This window comes from Bos indicus, chromosome 5, assembly GCF_029378745.1.
Source record: "Bos indicus isolate NIAB-ARS_2022 breed Sahiwal x Tharparkar chromosome 5, NIAB-ARS_B.indTharparkar_mat_pri_1.0, whole genome shotgun sequence".
Lineage (NCBI taxonomy): Eukaryota > Metazoa > Chordata > Mammalia > Artiodactyla > Bovidae > Bos > Bos indicus.
This window is the reverse complement of record NC_091764.1, coordinates 115,008,448-115,031,271: the sequence shown is the minus strand read 5'-3', so window position 1 is coordinate 115,031,271 and position 22,824 is coordinate 115,008,448. Positions and strand designations below refer to the sequence as shown.

General features: G+C 49.7%; 1 protein-coding gene across 4 annotated transcripts in view; it reads left to right on the top strand.

Moving 5' to 3' along the window:
• The first annotated feature begins 5,009 nt into the window (after positions 1-5,009).
• EFCAB6 (EF-hand calcium binding domain 6) overlaps positions 5,010-22,824 on the top strand; it is a 253,339-nt gene continuing 235,524 nt past the window's right edge. For all 4 annotated transcript variants that reach the window (XM_070790542.1, XM_070790543.1, XM_070790540.1 and 1 more), the window contains exons 1-2: positions 5,010-5,147; positions 6,407-6,613. The gene's annotated coding sequence lies outside the window, so the exon portion shown is untranslated. The remainder of the gene's footprint in view (positions 5,148-6,406; positions 6,614-22,824) is intronic.

Genomic DNA, 22,824 nt, shown 5'->3' with positions numbered 1-22,824 from the left:
AGATGTCAGAGGGGTTGCAGATTGGGGCAGACAGATTGTCAGGGGCTGGTGGCTCTCTCCCTCCTGGGTCCCTACCACACTTGGGACTCTGCAGCAGAAAAGGCCAGAACCTTCCTTAGTCCAGAGAAGGAGTGACTCAGGTGTCCCCACTCTCTCCATGAGACAAGCCGTGGCAGCAAGTACTTTTCTCCTTAGAATGGAGTGTGCCAGGAGTGTGCCTTGAATTCTCAAAGAGTAATAACTCTCTATAATGGGATATTGGTTTACATTTGTTAAGAAAACATTTTGTTCCTGGTTCCAAGTTTCCTTTCCCGAGGATGTGTTTTCAGCTGCATGTAGACCGTAAGTAGAGCCTGCGCCTCATTCATCACTCTGTCCCCATCCTGTGTTTAGCACAGCGCTCCACTCCTATCAGGTAATCAATAAATGCTTGTTACCTAACTAAAGGCAAATTAAATGCTAAACAGCACTAATTACAAGCTGTCGCGAGATCCTGGCTCTCCGCAGAGAGAATTGCTTGTGATTGTCAGGGGTTTGCTAGTTGCCCAGGTGTAGGAAACAAGAAATTGTTATTTTCTAACTGCTGCTTTGTTCCGGAGGGTGGGCCGTTCCTCTCAGATTGCTGCAATAAGATGTTCGGAGGGCAGAATTCATTAAAATTCTAAACACTGGTATTCTTCACCGTGGAATCTTGTTCAGGGGTAAGATAAGTGGATTTTGATTCCTGTCTTCGCGAACAGAGACAGGCAGTAACTGTTCAGGGAAATGAAAGGCATCCCCATCTACTGGCGCACAAAAGGGGAAAGAAACCCAGGAGCGGCTACCTGTCTCTCCACAGATGATCCTAAAATGGTCCCGTTTACAGACGATAATCAATTATTTGTAGCGACAATGTTTAAAATGTGCAATTTGGTTTCTGGCTGATTGAACTAAAATGAGCAGCTGCGTCATCTGTCAAGGTACACATCCCGCCCGGAGAGGAAGCACCTATTTTAGTAAATAAAAAAATAACCACGGTGGTTCTTCCCAAAGAGATGCCTGTACCTCATTTCTTTTCGTGTAATTTCATCTTCGCCTAAGGACAGCTCAGCAGAGTCCGGTCTCCATTCTGCGAGGCCACCGAAAGCACAACCGCCAGAGAAATCTCAAGTGGGCTTCCCAGGGGCGTCCTCCACTTCTCTTTCAACGGACCATGCATTCGTGGCACGGGCCAGCTCGTCCACCCTTTATTAATAGACGAGGTGGGAAACAGCACTTAACTTCTGAGGGGTCAATCGGTTCCTGCTACTTATTACTCTACATGAAAGCATAACCTCCACTTAAAACATCGCTGTTGATTAACCATGAGATGATCACAGCCTTGATCTCACAGCCTGGTCTCCCAGAGGTACTGAGCTGTGCTGAAAACGTAGCCGTGAGTATTCAGCACCCGGAGGGCACACATAGCTCTCCATCACCCCAAGTTTCTCCTGGATCACTGAGGGATGAGCTGGCTGCTGGATTATCACAGGCCGTACATGCACTGCCCTCGCCTTTCCATGGGTTTGTGTCTCCAGATTTCATCAAAGGTTTTCAAAGTCTCACAGTGGTTGTGTAGTAGAGGCTGTAGCAATTTCTCCAGCAGGGAATGTAACTGGTTTTAGTGCTACTGAAATGTATCTTTTTTTCATTTCAGCTGTGGATCAAACCCGTGTGTGTGCGGGCTGGATTGTTTCAGTCGTGTCCCAACTCTTTTGCGACTCCATCGACTGTATCCCGCCAGGCTCCTCTGTCCATGGGGATAGGGGCAAGAATACTGGAGTGGGTTTCCATGCCCTCCTCCAGGGGATCTTCCCGACTCAGGGACTGAACTGAAGTCTCTTGTCTCCTGCATTGGCAGGCAGGTTCTTTACCACTAGCGCCACCTGGGGTTTTAAATTTTTATTTATTTTATTATTTATTTTTGGCTGTGCTGGGTCATCACTGCTGTGCAGGCTTTTCTATAGTTGCGGTGAGCGGGGCTACCCTCTAGCTGTGGTGCTTGGACTTCTCATGGCGGTGGCTTCTCTTGTTTCAGAGCTCAGGCTCTGGGGTGTTTGAGCTTCAGTAGTTATGGCCCTTGGGCTCAGCAGTTCCAGTTCTCAGGCTTTAGAGCACAGGCTTAGTACTTGTGGAGCACAGGCTTAGTTTTTCCATGACAAGTGGGATCGTCTCAGACCAGGGATGGAGCCTGTGTCCCCTGCATTGGCAGGTGGATGCTTTACCCCTGAGCCCCCCGGGAAGACCAGAGCATGGAGTCTTAACCACTGGATGGCCAGGAAGTCCTACACTCTTGAAAAGTACTGAGGATCCCCCAAAGCTTTTGTTTTTTTGTGTGAGTTATATCTATCACTATTTATCATACTAGACAGTAAACAGAGAAGGCAATGGCACCCCACTCCAGTACTCTTGCCTGGAAAATCCCATGGACGGAGGAGCCTGGTGGGCTGCAGTCCACGGGGTCGCTAAGAGTTGGACACGACTGAGCGACTTCACTTTTACTTTTCACTTTCATGCATTGGAGAAGGAAATGGCAACCCACTCCAGTGTTCTTGCCTGGAGAATCCCAGGGACGGGGGAGCCTGGTGGGCTGCCGTCTATGGGGTCACACAGAGTTGGACATGACTGAAGTGACTTAGCAGCAGCAGCAGCAGACAGTACAAGTGATAAAAAGTTTAAACATTTGTTTACCAATTCATTTAAAATAACAATAAACCTGTCACATAGTAACATTTTATGAAGCAATTGTATTTTCCAAAACAAAAAGAATGAGTGAAGAACGGCCGTTTATATTTTACGAATTCTTTAATATCTGCCTTAACAGAAGACAGCTGGATTCTCCTATTTCTGTTCTCATTCAGTCTGTTGCAATGTCATACATCATGCAGTGTCTGGAAAACCCTACTGTACATTTATGAGAAAGTGAGAGTGAACACACAAACAATATCTTACTATGAAGATAGTTTCGACAATTATGGACTCTCTGAAGGGGGTCTCAGGACACTCAGGGGTCCCCAGACCACCCCTGGAGACCTGCTGACCTGGACAGTTCAGTCCAAGAGCTGGTGAATGGCCATGGGGTTTAGGACACAAGGGGCAGAAGTGGCCTCTGTGGAAAGCTCCCTTTTGGTTCCAAAGTTCCAAAGCCTCTTTTGGAACAAGAGCAGAAGAGATGGCGGCCAAAGTGACTGTAAGGCAAATGTACGTTCCCTTCTTATGGACTGGTTTTCTCAGTGGGACCTGAGGTGAGGTCACTCACTCAGGGTGATGAGTTAAAGGGTGTGGGAGGTCTGAGCAGAGAGAAGACATGAATTGACTCTCTCGGTGAGTAGAAAACTAGCTAGCCAGTGATGGACAATCAGATCGACAAGAGGGATCATAAAACATCCTTCTCTGGGGCTCTTGGCAGGTCACCCTGTAACTCATCAACTGACAGAACCACGTGGCTGGGATTCCTCAGTAAGGCTGTGCCTCTGGGGACATTGCTTCTCTCTCACCTGTGAGTTAACACAATGACGAACAGGGTGACGCATAGCAGGACCTGAGACTCAGCCTGCTGCTGCTTAGTTGCTTCAATTGTGCCCGACTCTGTGCAACCCTATGGACTGTGCAGCCCTATGGACTGCCGGGCTCCTCCGTCCATGGGATTTCTCCAGGCAAGAATACTAGAGTGGTTTGCCATGCCCTCTTCCAGGGGAACTTCCCGACTTCAAACCTGGGTCTCTTGCATTGCAGGCAGACTCTTTACCACAGAGCCACCAGGGAAGCCTGGGACTTAGCCTGCCTGGGTTCTAATCCTGCTTTTGCCACTGACGCACTGTGCCTCTCTGTGCCTCAGTGTCCTATCTGTAAAATGGGAATAATTACTCCTAGAACCTACGTCCTAGGGCTGTTATGAAGATAAATGACGACTAAGTGCACGTAAAGTATTTAGATGAGTGCCTGGTAAGGGCAGTGCTCCGAAGAGTCAGCCACGTTATTGCTACTATTACTGGGCTTTCCTGGTGGCTCAGGCAGTCAAGAATCTGCCTGCAATGCAGAAGACCTAGGTTTGATCTCTGGGTCCAGGAAGATCCCCTGGAGGAGGGAATGGCAACCCACTCCAGTATTTCCAATGGGAAATCCCATGGACAGAGGGGCTGGTTGGCTACAGTCCATGGGGTCCTCAGAGTCGGACAGGAGCGACTAAACCACACCACATTATTATCCACATGACTTCCTGAGTTTCTACTCAGCCTGTGAGCATGGTAAAAAACTGGCTCATCGGATAACTATTTATTTACTATCTACAGGGGTTGGAGGAAGACCGGGATGTGAGTGCTGAGGATACCAGGCTGGGGACAGCAACCTTGTCCTGCCTTTTCCCCAGATCACCGGGAGGAGGCCAGCCGTACACAACTAGACGCAGGAGGCAACAACCGGAATCGCTAAGTGCTGACACGTAGGAAGGGCACAGACGTGCTCGGGGCTTAGACACCTGCCTTCACCTGAGGCTGTCCCTTGTGGCTCAGCTGGTAAAGAATCCGCCTACAATGCTGGTAGATCTGCGTTCAGTCCCTGGGTTGGGAAGAGGACTGCATAGTCCATGGGGTTGCAAAGAGTCGGACACGACTGAGCGACTTTCACTTGGACTTTGTTCATCCTGAGCCCAGGCTCTGGGTGGGTACGCTTGGTTTTTTAACAGGTGAGGAGTCTGCTTCGCAGGATGAGACTAACCTCCTTCGGCCACGCGGCTCGAAGCGGTACTCTGCGACCCGTCCGACAGCTCGCGCGACGGCCAGGTTAACAGAAAAGCGCTCCCATGATGCCCGCCACTCTGACTCTCGCCGGGGTACCAGCCCCCCGGAGGACCTGACCTCCGGCGGAAGCTCCTCCCCCGGGGCGGGGGGTGGAGCCACCGGGCAGGCCTGGCCACGCCCTTCGGCGACAACGTCCTAGCCGACTTGGCCAATTGGAGCCCCGTTTCTTGCCGGGTGGGGAAACGTGTTCTCCAGTCAGCGAGCGCCGTCGTCGCTCGGGCAACAGCGTCCTAGCGAGACCGCGTGGGCTGGGCCTCTGTGGCCAGGGGGCCCTGGAGTCCGCGCGCCGAGTTGGCTCCCATGAGTCGGAGGACTGAGAAAGGGGCCGGGGTAAGGCGGGGCGGCCTCGGCAAGAGCGCACGAGCCCGGAGCCGGGAGTGTGGGGGGCGCTGAGGAGGGCCCGGGAGGACAGCTCTGGGGTGCCACAGCCCCGGGACACGTCGCATCCCCGCCTTGTCAGTGGCCAAGGGGCGGTAGTGACCCGTTTACTCGTTTCACGCACGTGTGTATGTGGCGCACCTGCCTGTGCCAGGAGCCGTTGTCGGGTCTGGGGGCTCCTGAAGTGAATTCGTTGTTGTTTTTCAGTCGCTCAGTCACATCTGACTCTGCGACCCCATGCACTGCGGCTCGCCAGTCTTCCCTGTCCTTCACTATCTCCCAGAGTGAATATTCTCCTGCAGTGAATAGCCCCATCCTTTTTCTATTTCTATAAAGACCGACTATAAACAACGTAGAAGGTGGTGAATCTGCCTCCCAGTCTCTCTGAGGGTCACATCACTCCGACTTACAGAATATCTCATGTTTTCTTCTTCCATTTGTCCCCACAGCAGCCTTTCGAATATTTTAAGTTCCGCCTTGAGAATGAGGACTTGAACCCCGCAGGGTGAAGGGGGCTGTCCCTGAGAATCACACCACTAGACGTTGCAGAGCCAGAATTCAAACTGAGCACTTCTGTCTCATATCAGAATCTTCAGGCTTTCTGGAACATTCCTCTTCCTCAAACCGCAGGAGTGATCCCTGCCTCCCTCAGAACTCTGTTTGGAAGCACTCTGAAATGTTCAGCGGTTATTTAAGAGCATTGGCTGAATTACCCCATACTTCCTTTTCCTTCTGTCCTGAAAATCTTTGCCTTTCAAGATGTCTTGCCCCTGTTAAGAAGACTCTTATTTCGTTTTCAAGAGGAATAATTTAATAATGTTTCTTAAATTGTGTGTGCCGCTAAATGAGTGGACCTACAGAAATGCTGTAAAAAAAATTTTTTTTTTCGACTTTCACATGCTGCTGTTCCTTCTGTTTTATCCATTGTCTTCAACAGATGTATTTACTTGGCTAAATCTGGGGAACTGAAAGTGAATCAGGCAAGGGCCCTTTGATTATCTGTGAATATGTTTGTCTCTTCCTCAGCCTTACTGCAAGGTTTAAGAGGGCAAGGATTTATTTCAGTTAGCTGTGCTCATGGGAACGACACCTTGAGTTTAGGGCCTGGCTCATGGCGGGTGCTTGTGCTTGTAGATGTTTGTCAAGAATTGCTTACCTGAGACGTTAAATCTGCTGTCCATTTTGTCTTCTGTGTCCGTACCCTTTTGCAGCTGTCCACCTCTCCCGTGCAGAGATCTCTGCATCGCCCTTGCTGTGACCCCTCCAGCTGACTGGCACATGGAGACAGAACCAGCTGTAGCAGAATGCTCAGGAGTCTGGGGCCCGCCTGGAGCAGGAATCCACTGGGAGCCCACTGGCTGTTAACAAGGCAGTTGCTTTCGTAAAGCCTCTTGACTGGGATCAAGTGAATGTTTAAGGTTAGTAGATGAGGAGAGTCACTGAAGTTTTTCTTGGGCGACTCCTTCCCCTGCCAGGGTTGAAAAATAAGCTGTTTAATATAGATGAGAAAGTGTGATGAGGCGAGAAGCTAAAGTCACTTTCTTCCTTTAAATATCACAAGAGAGCTGATCTTTTTGTAAAATGTATTTATCTAAAATTACCCCCAGATCTGGCTTCCTCTGTAGCTCAGCTGGTAAAGAATCCGCCTGTAATGCAGGAGGCCTGGGTTTGATCCCTGGGTTGGGAAGGTCTCCTGGAGAAGGGAAAGGCTCCCCACTCCAGTATTCTGGCCTTGAAAATTCCATAGACTATATAGTCTTTGGGGTTGCAAAGAGCTGGACGTGACTGAGCAACTTTCACTCCAGATCTAGGTTTGTGTAGTTATACAGATTGGATCCTTGTACAAGTTAAATATTGATTCACTTTCCACACAGTGCTGTCTAGGACATCGATGCCATTCAGAAGACGAAATGTAAAGGGAAGGAGTGTTTGGGGAAACTCTGTGAATGGAGATAGCATATGAACATGATACACTTCCAGTATGAAAGAGCTTCATTTTCTACTTTTTTCTCTTGGTTTCAATCTTTTACTGCTCTTTTAATTTGTTTCAGGCTCCACTGTTATCTTTTCACCTGTTTTTCTGCAGTTTGACTATTTCTATTACCATTGCTCCTCCTGGCTAATACTGAGCACTCACTGTGTTCCAGGCACAGTTTGGAACCTCTTATTACCTTTTTTAAATTGAGTGCTTCTTGCCTATGAAACAGTACACTTAGTATTCCCATTTTACAGATGAGGTAGCAAGGATGTAGAGAAGCTAAGGGGCTGCAAAACAGATAGGTTGTGGCGTGTGACCTCTGCTCCAGGACTGCCTGGTGACAGAGCCTGCTTTCTCAGCCAGTCCTCTCACACTCTCAGAGATGTGTGTGCCCTGCACGTCCCACTGGGCTTTGAGGGGACTTGTAACAATACATACAATATGGTAAATAGGAAAGTAACTTCAAGAAGAGAATAGTCAGATAATTCGTAATGATTAATATAGTTGGGCTGCAAATTTGGCTGTGAGCTTCTTTTTTTTTTTTTGTGAGCTTCTTTTTTTGTTTGTTTTTAATCAAATAAAAGATTCTTTACATTTTTTATAGTGGTTTATAATCTTTTAAAATTTCACACACATGATTTCACGTAATCCCATAACAACCCCATTTTCCTCCTCACCTCCATCTTGCCCACCCCCGCTTCCCTCTCCCCACTGGTAACCACTGGTTTGTTCTCTATATTTGTGAGTCTGCCTCTCTTTCGTTTTATTAGCTATGAACTTCTTAAACTCAGGAAAAAGAAAATTAAAAACAAAACAACCAAAAAAAGAAAGAAGTTGAATTCATTATGTCCAGGCAAATAAGGCATTTTAATTCCTCTGGAAAAAAGAAAGTGTTTCTAATGCCTCCATCGAAAGGACATTTCTCCTGGGGTTCATCAGCAAGTCCCAGATGATCTGTTTAACACAGAGTGCTCAGGGTGTAGGCTCAGTGTCCTAGCTATTAAGGGAAAGAAATGTAGACTGTTGCATTTGTATAGAATTTTTGAGTAGTACAAGGCACAAATCAGAGTCAAAATTTACAAAATACATAACAAAATAAGATTAAACAATAGCCAGCAGCGTAGAAATTTTCAGGAACACCTTCTGAATTTTGTTTTTCGGTGAATGATGTTATCCGGTCCCTGGGGTTGGTTCCAGCCATTTGTTTGCTTAGCAGTTACCTATTGAACACCTGCCACGCGCCAGGCCCTGGTCTAGGCAGTGAGGACGCTGCAGAGATGGCCAGCCACCCTCCTTTGCCTGGGGTCTCCACCCTGTCATTTTCTCCTGCTGGACCGTTTCTGGACTGGCTTTGGTTTGCCATCCTTTTTTGCCCTTCCTGTAAAAGCCAAGACCATACTCGGCACCTTGCACCATAACGGTCTCCCTGCCTTCCACCTGGGCTCTGATTTTTCTTTCTCTGCCTTCCCAAGACCTAGAGTCTGTGACAGCCATCAAGGAGTGAGCACAGCCCACTGCGCGTCAGTCTCTTTAGATACATTGTCTGGGTCCTGCGGCAGCCTTTTTTGTTTGGTTGTTTTGGGCCATGCCCCGTGGCATGTGGGATCTTAGTTCTCCAACCAGGGATCGAACCCACACCCCGGCATTGGAAGGCAAGGTCTTAACCACTGGACCACCAGGGAGTGCTAGCGTCAGCCTGTAGAGGGTTGCACTGAACCCCCGTGGTCACTTGCCCCTTGGGGGCCGGGTGGAAGCCTTGTGTCCTCCCTCTGGAAAAATCATCTCTCGCACCCTTTGGAATTTAATCTCAGAGAGTTTGAAGGTCCGGAAGTGCACACACGTGAACCTTGTCCCTAGATCCCAGATTAAGAGTGTGCGTGCATGCTGTCGCTCAGTCATGTCCGACTCTTTGCGGCCCCATGGGCTGCAGCCTGCCAGGCTCCTCTGTCCATGGGGAATCTCCAGGCAAGAACACGAGTGGGTTGCCATTTCCTTCTCCAGGGGATCTTCCCAACCCAGGGATCGAACCTGTGTCTTGATTAGCAGGTGGATTCTTTACCCCTGAGCCACCTGGTAAGAACACTTGCTTTAAAGAGAGAGATTATCTCCGTTTTGCAAGTGAGAAAACTGGGTGACGAGAAGGTTAATTACCTCTCAAGTTTGCATGGTCGGTAATGGAGCCGATGTTGACTCCACGTCTTCTTGACTCAAACCCTTGATGCTCAGTAAATGCAGGAGTGAGTGTGTAGAAGGTCCAAAAGGGAGCTTTAAAGTGAATATGCCCTTACTACGGCAGAACATCATTTGATATCAGAATAGACGGGGAGAAGATTTTTCTCAAGTGTTTGGATTTAGCTGCCAAGATCTTTTGTGCTGCTTGCAACTTTTCCCCAGTTTTGTCAAGTGTTAATTTCCCCCCCCCATGATTCCAGTTCCAACAGTTTTTGCTTCAATGCCATTTCTGTTGGGCTGTGCACATTTCTTACTCTCGTGTTGAATTATGTCTTCTCTGGATGCCAAGGCAGATGGATGGCACTTTTGTTATGATTCTGATATAAATAGCATCTGTTAAAAACTGGACACCCGTGCTTATCTGACAAATAAACAAATACATCAGTAGGATAGCCTTCTAACCGTGTTTTTGCCGGTGGTTGATAAGTGTATCTGATGGTCTGTGACTTGGTGCTTGTTTGGGGAGCAGTGGTTTTATTTTCCTTGCTAATTTCAACCTTATCGTACATTTTGATAGACTCGTACTCATGAACGGCTCAGAATTCTCTTTATTTAGAAAACCTAAACTGAGGTTGACGTCAGGCCGGGGGTGGCCTAAAGAACTCATCACAGTGCCTTGCTCACGCTAAGAACACTGTTTAGCTTTCAAGGTCGAGGGTGAAATGAGTCCAAGCTCCTTACCCTGGCAGTGTTAGCTGTTAATAGCCGTGGTCCATCCAGAACAAAGATGAACAGAGTGCCCCCTGTGTGCTAGGCACGGTGGTAGGTGCTTCGTAAAGATGGTGAGTGCACTCGACTGCCTCCATGGGAGGGGCTCCCTGTCGAGGAGGGGCACAGATAAACAGCCAAGAGAAAAGCCTGGAAGCAGAGAATCAAAGTGAAGGTAGATGTGGGGCTAGAGGAAATGGCACCCCACTCCAGTACTCTTGCCTGGAAAACCTCATGGACAGAGGAGCCTGGCAGGCTGCAGTCCATGGGGTTGCACAGAGTCAGACACAACTGAGCGACTGGGCCCACACACACACATAGCTGGTTAACCATTTGAATTGGGACTTCCCTGGTAGCTGAGTGGTTAAGACTGTGCTTCCACCACAGGAGGCATGGGTTTGATCCCTGGTTGGGGAACTAAGATCCTGCATGCCATTCATTGTGGCCAAAAATAAAATTAAAAACAGACAAAAACCAATGTTGTGTTGGTTTCAGGTGTACAGCGAAGTGATCCGATTATACACCTACCATCTTTCTTCAGACCCTTTTTCATTATAGGTTTTTTTTTAAATTTTATTTGGCTGTACCGAGTCTTAGTTGCGGCATGTGGGATCTTTAGTTGTGGCATATGAACTTAGCTGTCACGTGTGGGCTCTGGTTGCCCTGCCTTGCCCTGGGAGCACGGAGCCTTATACACTAGACCACCAGGGAAGTCCCTCAGGTACCGGCCACACAGGGCGGTGAGTATAGTCCGTCCCCCCGGTCCTTGTTGTTGGCCTGTTTTTTATGTAGCAGAGTGTATCTGTTAACCCCTAAATCCTAATTCATCCCTCCCCCTTTCCCATCTGGTAACCATACGTTTATTTTCTGTGTCTGTGAGCTCTATTTCTGTTTTGTAAATAAGTTCATTTCTATACTTTTTAAGGGTTACGTGTATACAAGGCATCACGCGGTACTGATTTTTCTGACGCTCTTCGCTTGGTATGCCAGTCTACGCCCATCCGTGTTGCTGCGGATGGCGTCATTTCATCCTTTTTAAGGCTGAGTGAAACGGGGTATTATGTATTTATATACGTCTCACAGCTTCTTTAGCCGTTCACCTGTGAATGGACACTTAGGTTGTGCTGCTAAGTCATGTGTCTTTTTGAATTAGGGTTTTCTTCTCTTCTGGATTATATAAGGCATGATTAGTTTTAAGGAGGATAGGAAGGCCTCATGAAAGGGGGGACTCCACCCTCAGTCTTGAAAGATGAAGTGTGGTGGAAAAGGAGATTCTAGCAGGAGTAAAAAATTCGAGCAGGAGCATGACCCAGTACACAGAGGTGAGGACCTGCATGGTATATTCATTTGGATTTTGTGGGAAATCCGGCAGGCATGAAGCTGTGGTGTCTGGAAGTTTCTTGTGGCCAGGTTATTAACGATGTGAATGACCTTATACAAACCACAATTAGGAGTCTGACTTCAGTTTGTATACCTGGAGTAGTCATACAAATGCATGTTGTGGGTTTTTTTTTTTAATTAAAAAAATGTAGATTCACAGAAAAGTTGCAGAATTAGTACAGAGAGTTCCCATGTGCCCCCAGCTTCCCGCATGGTACCATCTTACAGAATAACCACAATCCACTTAGCAAAACCAGGGTGCTGTCCCTGCTGCAGTCCTAGTAACAAATAGAGACTTTATTCAGATTTCACCCGTCTTGACAGGACTCAGTCTCTTTTCTCTTGGTGCATAGTTATGTGAAATTTTAGCACATGGGTGATTTTGCCTTGCACGTTTTTTAAGCCAGGGAGTAACGTAAGTGAGTGTGTGCTTTAGCAAGAGAGATCCTGGCCACAGAGGAGGATGGATTAGAAGGGAGCTGGAGACCTGGATGCGATCTAAGGGGCTGTTTCTGGAATCTACATGAATGAGGATGAACTCGGGTTGTGAAGGGAGGGGTGGAGAGGGCGGGGGGACCAACGTCACAGGTGTCCTCCAGGTACCGCAGACAGTCCCTGCTGCCACTTGCCGCTGCTGCTACTGCTGCTAAGTCGCTTCAGTCGTGTCTGACTCTGTGCGACCCCATAGACGGCAGCCCACCAGGCTCCCCCGTCTCGGGGATTCTCCAGGCAAGAACATTGGAGTGGGTTGCCATTGCCTTCTCCAATGCATGAAAGTGAAAAGTGAAAGTGAAGTCGCTCAGTTGTGTCCGACTCTTCGAGACCCCATAGACTGCAGCCCACCAGGCTCCTCTGTCCATGGGATTTTCCAGGCAAGAATACTGGAGTGGGGTGCCATCGCCTTCTCCATGCTGCCACTTAGAAAGGGCCAGATCCCAGTCGTGGAGAAAGAAGCAAACCTCAGCTGTCATTACGGACCGTGGTCAGTTTGCTAAGGGCAGTAGGAAGCAATTGGAGTTCTTAAAGCAAGGAAGTAAAAAAGGAGATCAGCATTTTAAAATGTGGCGGTAGTCTGTGTGTGTGTGTGTGTGTGTGTGTGTGTGATTTGTGTATGTGATGTGTGTATATGGTTTTGGTGTGTGTGTGCTTGTGTGTGTGGTGTGTGTATGTATAGTGTGTGTGAGTTCGAGTTATGGGAAGAGAAGTGGTGCTCATGGTGCTGGCATAAAATATCTCTATGTGACAAACCCAAAATTTAGCGTGAAATTCATGTACAGGACCTGCCCGTGGCGGTGGGCACAGTTCTCCAGTAACCTGCAAAACCGCTGGGTTGCTCTGCAGACCCAAAGACTCTGTTCCCGTGGTTTGGTGAGCTAAACAAAAAAATCCGCCTAACCCCGCCGCTTTCTTAATTTCCAGAATTCACCAATTCAGAAATAGTTTTTCTTGAAGGAAATGAAACAAAATAGCACCCAAACAAACACCTTCACCGTCCCCAGTACCGTACGGAGCAGTCCCAAGGCCAGCGAGCCGCCGCTCTTTCCTGAAGGTCTGTGTCAGCTGACGGCTCGGAGGAGCGCTGTGGGTTCCTGGACGGTGCCGGGCTCAGAAAGTTGGTGATGATAACCGGGACCACTTCCATCTGCTTTGTTTCCATTGTTCACCCAGCAGGCGTATGCCAAATGCTGCTTCTTGGGCCAGAATTGTCTAGGAAACTTACATATCTTATCAGCAAGCATCGGCCCGTACATTTTAAAGTCGGGGTCCTTTGTTGGGTGCTCCACGTGACCCCAGCTGTTAGACAGCTACGGTGAACTCGGCAAATGCCTCCCCACAGGCTGGCAGAGCCCTCTGGACGGCGCAGGTCCCCGTGTCCTACTGCAGGTGGCAGCAGCTGCCCGACTTCCCGGTGCCAAGCTCAAGCTGGGAATCCATCGCATGCCCCCTTTGCCAGCATCCGAGGACTTGCTGGGCCGGCTGCGATAAAAACAGGACGCGTTCAACACTCCTGGTCGGCTCACAGGAGCGGGGAGGGCCCAGTGGTTTCCAGCAATTACATCTTAAAAGCCTGCCAGGGAGACCGCGTTTGAGCTGGGAACAACCGTTTGACAGCCGACATGCGGTCAGTTCCTCCGACGCAACTTGTTTTTCTGTCGTCTGTTGCCGTATCTGTCAGCACATTAGGTGTGGTGGTGAGTCTGGAAATGTTCGTTAGGTAAGAGTGAGTTTCTGAGGCACTTTCTGAGATTAGGTGTTTGTGTCCATGGTAGAGAAGGCAAATTACAAACAAAATTGCAGTAAGCTTTTTCTTTTTCTTTAGGGCTCTGTGTTCTGGGCCAGCAAGGCATTCATGCTGATATAAGTGATCCCGAAGCCACAGCACTCAGTTCAGTTAAACTCAGGAAGCGTTCTTTTTGGACCGCTGTCATCAGATGTGGTGCCTGCTCTCGTGGCGTTGATGGTTCTTAACAGGGAACATAGACATCAAGCAATCCTAAGGGTCATGGATGTGAATTAAGAAAACCTTTCACTCAGGTCACTGGTTCTCAGTACAGGGGATGAGAGTGAGAAATCACAGATGATGCCAGGACTTGTACCTTGGCTGACGGGAAAGAGTGAGGATCTGGAACAAAATCCAGGAGTGGCGGGGTGTGAGGAGAGAGAGAGAGAGAGTGTGTGTGTGTGTGTGCATGTGTGCATTTTGGGAGGAGAATGCTGTTTGGATGCCTGGGCTGTGAAAATCCTCCCTTCGTTAATTTGACAAACACTTTTGGAGCTGCAGAGGTGTGCTGGGTGCACTGGGGCAGGGGGTACCATAGCACCGAGCCACTGTTTTATTTCGTGCAGTCTATAATGAAGTGTATAATTTCCCAAATGAAAGCATAATCACCTACTGAGATGCGTGCAGCTCAGGGGAAGGACAGGCTGTGATGAGAGACTCTACCAGGAGGATGTGGACGAGGCGAGCCGGGGGACGTCTCCAAGGAGGGGGTGGGCACGCTGGGATCTGGAGAAGAGAGGAGTTAGCTGGGTGAGGAGTAGGACGGGGGATCTGGGCAGAGAGCCCCGTGGGGCCGAGGGAAGCAGGCGGGGAGGGTGACAAAGGCAGGAGCTGGGTCCTGTGCTGCCGGGTAGGCCCTGGCAGGCACACTGTGTCGTGTAGCTAACGTACGTTCATTGTCGTTCAGTTCACTACGCCGTGTCCGGCTCCCTGCGACCCCATGGACTGAGGCACGCCTGTCTGTGGCTTCCCTGTCCTTCACTGTCTCCTGGAATTTGCTCAAACTCATGTCTGTTAATTCGATGCATGTTTATTAGAGAACGTTTAAAGACTGATGTTAGCACCATCCCAACATAGCTGTTTTGTCTAGAAAATAGACCCTGTCCACCCTTGGAAATAACATTTTTATACCGTGTGTATATAGTATACGTTTTCCTCTTAACCTTGTCCTAAACATGTTTTTCCATTTCCACGTGTTCTATATTATTTATAATACTGGTAAAGAATCACCTGCTCAGACTTGGCGAGCCTTGTGTTATATATATTTTTGAAATATTTATTTGTGATTTATTTGGCTGTGTTGGGTCTCAATCGTGGCCCACGGAACCGTCATGTCACGAGGTGGGGAGGGGCGTCTTCCGTGGCGGCTGAGGCTTAGTTGCCCCGAGGCATTGTGGGATCTTAGTTCCCCGACCAGGGATGGAACCCACGTCCCCTACATTGCAAGGTGGATTCTCAACCACTGGACCACCAGGAGAGTCCCTTGTGTTTTATTTTGAGTTAACTTCTGAGCTGGTGTGGGTGGGTCTCGTGGCATATATGGGTAGACGTGAAATTTACGCTGCCAGAGAACGTATTTGTGAAAATGAGGTTTGGGAGGAAGGTGAAAGCCCATGTTGGGGTCTGAGGAGACCTTGGTGTAGCGGAGGGTGGGGACCCTGGATGGAGGAAGGCTGAGAGGCTCAGACTGTCTGGGTGCTGGCTGGGAAGGAGGTCAGTTTATAAACGGAATTTTCCACTAAATTGAATTCAGATGACTGGCTAAATTGTTTTTTACGATACCCTATCATTTGAAATATATTTGTAAATCAACTTGCATTCTTATAATTCCTATGTTTAGAGCAGTGAGGGGTTGCCAGCCAATTCTAAGATCTTAAGGGAGTACGGGAGCCAGATGAGGGAGGCAGACTGGGCTTCACACATTAGTGCCACGAACCCAGGAATCCTCATATTTGACTAGTTGTTCATGTAGATGTTTATTCGCCAAGTTGTGTCCGATTCTTTTGTGATCCCATGGACCATAGCCCACCAGGCTCCTCTGTCCGTGGGATTTTCCAGGCGAGAATACAGGAGTGGGCTGCCATTGCCGTCTCCATTATGTAGACGACTCACTTCATTTTCTGCATGTTCTTTTGAGTAGGTTGCAGAATTGTTAGACTGTTTTGCAAATGCAAGGTATCCTTTCTTGATAATTGATAGGTTTTCTCATCGCTCTATTAATATGTACAGACTTCATGGTTCTTATCTCCGTGTTTGTGTGAGCTTGCCCACAGACCACATGCAGGCACCTGGGCCAGTGCACACCCCTGGTACAGTTGGGCAAAAAGCTCGGTGCCTCTGGGTCTTGGCCTCATGAGTAAATCTGGCTTTTCCTGCTAGTGTTTCATTTCTCTGCCTCTAAACATGTGGATGAAAAATGAAATGAAATGTTAGTTGCTCAGTTGTATCCAACTCTTGTGACCCCATGGACTGTAGCCTGCCAGGCTCCTCTGTTCATGGAATTTTCCAGGCAAGAATACTGGAGTGGGTTGCCATTCCCTTCTCCCGAGGATCTTCCCAACCCAGGGATTGAATCTGGGTCTCTGCATTGCAGGCAGATGCTTTATCATCTGAGCCACCAGGGAAGCTAAAAATGTGCATAGCGGTATCTAACTCACAAGGTTGATGATTAACCAGTGGCCTGAAAAATGGGTTCTTGTGAGGTGACGGTAGTTGAATCCCCGAAATACAGCATGTGCTGGTCTTTTAACTCCATTTTGATGTCAAACTGGGAACTTTCCTCGTAAGCTTCCTTAAAAACTATAGACTTGTCCATGTAAATCAGCTTCAGGTTCTTGTGAAGCCGTGGTCCCAGCTTGTTATTAAAACACAGAGGCTGGGCCCCCCAGCTCAGGAGATTCAGGTTGGTCGGTCTGGGTGGAGCCTGGGAATTTGCATTTCTGATAAGGCCCCAGGTGATGTTGGTATGGCTGGTTCAGGGACCACATTTGAAGAACCACTGAAAGCTGTATGTCTGCTTCAATAACCTTTTAAAACTAATTTTTTTTTTTGACGGAAAAGAAACGCACAGAGAAAATAATAGTATTAGTAACAACAGAAAACCATGTTCTGTCTGCTTGAGGAACCTGGAAATGGAATAATAGCTCCAGTCCTGTTGAGATGGACCCCAAGGACGTCTCGGGCAAAGTCTTGAAGCCAGTGCCTGAGCCGGGAGATGCAGGTCAGGAAGGCAGGCGTCACCGTGACTCTAGGTGCGCCGTCAGGGTGGCCGGACGTGCTGCGGGAGTACCTCGTTCCTGCTCTTTGAAAACACTTGCCATTTTCTTCAAATCCTGAGTTAGGTCTCGTGCTCCTGGGGGGCCGGGTGGGTCACACTCTTCTCTCTGGCCCTCCACTCGCGCCTGCGGCACTGGCTGGAGGATGAATGGTCGAGAGCAGAGTTGGTTGGCAAGTGCTCCCACCAAGGATGTTTAGGTGGGACACCCAGACCGGAGGCTCCGTGTTCAGAGCTGTCCAGATTTGGCTCTCTGAAATATTCATGTCATAATTGAAGTCTCACTAGCTTTCACAGTCCCGCAGTTGGTAGAAATGAGGATCGGAGAAGACCCAACAGGTCATCCAGACCATTCTCCCGCTGGAAGAGGCTTATTCCCTGCAGTGCACTCAGCAGCATTAGGAGGAATTACTTTTCATATGATTACTTTTTTTTTTCCTTCTCATTCTGTCTTCAACTAAGTGTTTCTTGAATTGAATCACTTTGCATTCAAGTAATAAAATGCACAACAGGCAGTCCATTTCTGGGTGATTATCTCACTCCTCAGGTGGCGTAATAAGGCAGGAGGCCAGAGCCCTGGCATGCCTTATTGTTATTAGGAAGGGAATTTATGGACAAAATAAAGAAAGTGGCTGTTTGCATCAGCAATAACCACAACGAGGAGCGCGGTCACGGCCGATCCCCCCACCCCTGTGCTCGGAGCGCAGGGCAGGCAGGAGCCCGGTACCCTAACCGTGCAGGTGGCGGTGGGGGTGGACAGAGGCGTAGCACCACTGCCTTCAAGGGGCTTGTTGTTTATTTTGCAAAAAAGCAGCAGGAAAGCCTTGGCTGTTGACTTGTACCTGGGAGGGGCCCGTCTCGGGCACCAGCTCCGGGCTTCGCTTTGTGTGCCTGGGCCAGTCGCTTCCTGCTGTGCGCTCCCGAGTCCTCACCTATGAAATGGGAAGAGCCGTAGGTGGTTGGGCTGGGAAGGGTTAAATGATGAGTTGTTTTTTTTTTTTTTTCCCCATAAATCTTAAGCGCATTTCCCGGCTCAAAGGAATCCCTATTAAATGCTAATAGGATTAGAATAATTTTTTTCCCCCTTAAAATTCTTCATAAGCTGGAGCTTCTGTGTCTCTTCTTCAGCCCGTGCTTGCACCAAGGATGTTTAGGTGGGACTCCCAGGCAGGCTCCGCGCTCACAGCGGTCCGGATTGGCTCTCACGTGCCTCATCGTTCCCGCACCCTCGGTGTTCTTTCCCGAGTACGCTGTGGCGTGTCCTCACTTCCCTCACACATGCCCTCCTCTTGCCGCTTCACACGTGCTGTCCAAAGAGGAAAGAAAGAAAGTGAAGTCGCTCAGTCGTGTTTGACTCTTTGTGACCCCCATGGACTGTAGCCTACCAGGCTCCTCCGTCCATGGGATTCTCCAGGCAAGAGTACTGGAGTGGGGTGCCATTTCCTTCTCCAGGAGATCTTCCCGACCCAGGGATCGAACCCTGGTCTCCCACATCGTGGGCCGACGCTTTACCGTCTGAGCCACCAGGGGAGTCCGCTGTCCAAAACGCGGACCCAGATGAAACCCAGCTCGGTGGCCTCCCCGTGCAGCAGCTGACTGTGGCTGGAGAAAGGCCGCCTCCGCCTGCCCTGGCCCTCAGGTTCCTGTCCACGGGCCTCTGGTGGGCTCTCTCAGCCCTCTGCTGGTCGTGCGTGCTGCTTCTCCCGCCCTCCTGCTCGCCTTCCCGTCCAGCCAGCTGTCCCTTCACCCTCAGTCCTGAGATGCCTGTCCCCGTCCTCATGTGCTGCTGCTGACCCGACTTCCCTTTCCCTGAGAAGAGAGAGCCAGCAGGAGGGGACTCCCACGTGCCTTCCGCTCAGCGTCTGCTCACACGCTCTGCTGTCTTGGTTGTCATGAGCCATCCCTGTGCCTAGAAGAGGCTCCGGCACCCAAGGAGATCCTGTCTCCACTGGCAAACCCACCGGAACTACCCATTCCCTCCCTTCTCTCCTGCTTCATCCCTCTTGGCCTCCAAGGCTGGTCGCGACCACGAGTATTCAGACCTGCTGCCAGTTCTCCTGTGATAAAGACAGCTCTCTGTGGCTGCCCATCTCTCCTCTGCTGCCCCCCACCCCACTGCTGCTTTACAGCCGAGTTCTGGAAACAGGTGCCCCTGTCTGCTGTCACTGATTCTTCTCTGAGTTTATCTGAACTCAGGCAAGCTTCCTGCCAACCACCCGGTCCCACCAGTGTGGCTACTGTTCAGACCATCGGTGGCTCCTGCCTGGCTTCGTCCCGGGGCAGTTCTTGGTCATCTTACGTGGTTATCCCTGTAACCTTTGACACACAGCATCACCCGCTCCTCCTTGACACACTTTCTTCACTTGGTTCCCTGGACACTCCGGTCCCCCGGTTTTTCTCTTCTCCCACTGGTTGCTCTTCCTCGGTCTCCTTTGCCAGTTCCTCATGTCCCTGAGCTCTGAAAGTCAGTGTACCCCAGGGCTTGGCCCCGGCAGCTCTTCTTTCTCACACCCCCTTTCCTGGTGGGCTGGTCCGATAGCATGCCTTTACGTGCATTGTATGCTGATGATCCCCAAACTTCCATCTTTATCAAACCTTGTGCATCCAGCCGCCTATTCAGTATCTCCACCGGGATATCTAGTAAGCATCTCAGATGTAACACGTCCAGAGGAATTCCTGATCTTCCCCTCCAGACAGTCTACCTGCTATCTTTCCCATCTCAGTTCACAGCCACTCGATCCAGCCTTTCTTTTGCACAGCAGATCCGATCTGTAAAGCTCTTTAGAATGTGCCTGGAATCTGATCATTCCTCAGCACTTTCCCCAGAAGGACCCCACTCCCCACCACAGCTCCTCTTTCGTGGACGATGGCAGGAGACTTGTAACCGGTCTTCCTGTTTCCTCTCTTGCCTCTGTCGATCCATTCTTGACATGCAACCAGAGGGATCCTCCAAGTACAGAGGCCAGAGCGTGATCCTGTGCCTAACCCTCCAGCCGCTCAGCGTCTTCAGAGCCTAGCGCTCACGGGGCCCAGTGCTTTCCGTCCGTCTGCCGCCTGCTGCCTCTTTGCCCTCCTGGCAGCTCTGCTCCCTTCAGACCTTTGCTCAGTGTCTCCTGTTCTCCTCCTCTACTCCGTTTATCCCCACAGCAGTTACGCATGTGTACAGTGCTAGTGCTAAGTCGCTTCAATCGTGTCCTGACTCTTTTCAGTCCCGTGGACCACAGCCCCTCAGGCTCCTCCGTCCATGGAACTCTCCAGGCAAGGAGACTGGAGCGGATCCCCTTCTCCAGGGGATCTTCCCGACCCAGGGATCCAACCTGCCTTTCTTGAGTCTCTGGCATTGGCAGGTGGGTTCTTTACCACGAGTGCCACCGGGGAAGCCCACTCGTGTTTAATTTACTTATTTTATTTGCTGTATGTCTTCCATTACTAGAATCTAAGGTCCCCGAGGGCTGTGATTTTGCCAGTTTTGTTCATTGACCAACCCCCCACCCCGCCGCAAGGCTTCAATCTGCTGCTGCTAAGTCGCTTCAGTCGTGTCCGACTCTGAAGGCTCCAGTCTAGAAGGAGCTTAACAAGCACCTTTTGACTGAGCATGTACAGAGCCACGTTCTTCTGGAAATTTACCAGTGCTGTGATTCTAGGTTTCAGTGCAGTTAAGTGTGTCTGGTTGAAGAAGGAGATATGTGGGAGAGCGGTGGAAGCTCTCAGCCTCACCCAGCATTAGCCCCGGGGCGGTCCCGGCCTGCAAGGACCTACCGACGGTCGGTGGCAGATAGGACAGGTGCAGACTGACGCAGTGCTGGGCGTCTCTTCGTGCAGGCCTGCCCGAAGAGAGGGAAGCCGAGCACCGGCCAATGTGGATTTCCTGTACGTGAGGAAGTCCGATCCATTTCTTCAACCCTGTAAACTTGAGGTTCTTCAGATCCAGTGTGTTAGAGGTGCTGCCTAGCCTGAGTCTGTGTACTCAAATAGTGCTGCGCACACCCACCTCGGCTTGACTATTATTAATTATGCACGTTTGTTGCAGTGTGAAGCCCAGCAGGGAAAACTGTTTTCTTTTTCGGCTGTGCTGGATCTTCATTGCTGCGCGAGATTTTCTCTAGTTGGGGTGCACAGGCTTCTCATCGCGGTGGCTTCTCTTGTTGCTGAGCGAGCCCCGGCTCTAGGGTGAGAGGACTTCGACAGTTGCAGCCCATGGACTCAGGAGTTGGGGCTCCCAGGCCCTAGAGCACAGGCTCAGTAGTTGTGGCACACAGGCTTAGTTGCTCCGCAGTATGTAGGATCTTCCTGGACCAGGGATCAAACTTGCTTCTCCTGCATTGGCAGGTGGATTCTTTACCACTGAGCGACCAGGGAAGCTCCAGCTCCCAGATCAGGGATCAAAGCCGTGTCTCCTGCATTGGCAAGCAGATTCTTTACCACTGAGCCACCAGGGAAGCCTGAGAAAACTTTTTTTTTTCCCAGCTGAAAAGGATGGCCAAGTTAGGAGCGTCAGACAGGTGATGGCTATAAAACTTCCTTATAGCGCTTGAACTTAGGCCTCTTGGTTCACTTGAGGCAAGGGAGAGTTTTGTCTCTTACTCTTATACCTAAAGTGGCCAGAAAGGAGTGAATCAAAAATTTGCCCTGATTTCTGAAATGCCAATAAGTCACAGACTGGCAGTCTCTGAGTTGCAAATTCCTAAATGCATGTAATAGCATGGTGACCACTGAGGGCTAGTGCCTCCTGCTGGCGGGTGTAGGGAGCACAGCCAGTTTTGCCCTAACTGTGGGGCATCAGCCTGGGTGGGCTCTTCCCCACAGCGCCCCAGATAAACAGGACATCCCCGATGCCAAAGGTGCCCAGGCCAGTAGCTGCTCTCTTTGCCTCCGCCTCCTCCCCTCCCTCTCCTCCTTTCCCTCCTTTTTCTGTCCTATTCTGATATAACTCATATACCATAAAATGAATCCTTTTAAAGCATACAGTTCTGTGGCTTTTAGTGTATTCACTGAGGGTGTGACCATCACCACTAACCTTTGTCACCTCCAAAGAAACGCCGTACTCATTAGCTGTTCCATATCCCCCTACCTTTAGACCCTGGCAACTGCCTAATCTGCTTCCCATTTCTATGGATGTATTTATTCTGCGTGTTTTGCATCAGTTGAATTATACAGTACATGGTTGGCCGTAGCGTAACGTTTTCAAGACTTGTTTGTGTTGTAGCATGAATCAGTGTTTCATTCCCTCTTATGGCTGAATTTTGTACGTGCTGCTTTAGTCGCTCAGTCGTGTCCGACTCCTGCGACCCCATGGTCTGTAGCCCGCCAGGCTCCTCCGTCCATGGGATTCTCCAGGCGAGAGAACTGCAGTGGGTTGCCATTTCCATCTCCAGAATTATGTATAGCCCGCTGAATGAGTAGACCACTTTTTGCTGATCTGTTTCCTCGTTGATGGGCCTTTGGGTGGTTTCCACTCTTTGGCTGCTGTGGGTATACTGCTATGAACATTTGTGTACAGTTTCCACGTGGACATGAGGTTTTCAGTCCCTCACCAGTACTTGTTATTGTTTCTTTGATTATACCATCCCTTGTGTGCTGTGTGCTTAGTCGCTCAGTTGTGTCCAACTCGTCGTGACCCCCGTGGACAGCAGCCCTCCAGGCTCCTCTGTCCATGGGGCTTCTCCAGGCAAGAATACTACAGCGGGTTGCCACGCCCTCCTCCAGGGGGTCTTCCCAACCCAAGGATCAAACCCAGGTCTCCCGCACTGCAGGTGGATTCTTTACGGACTGAGCC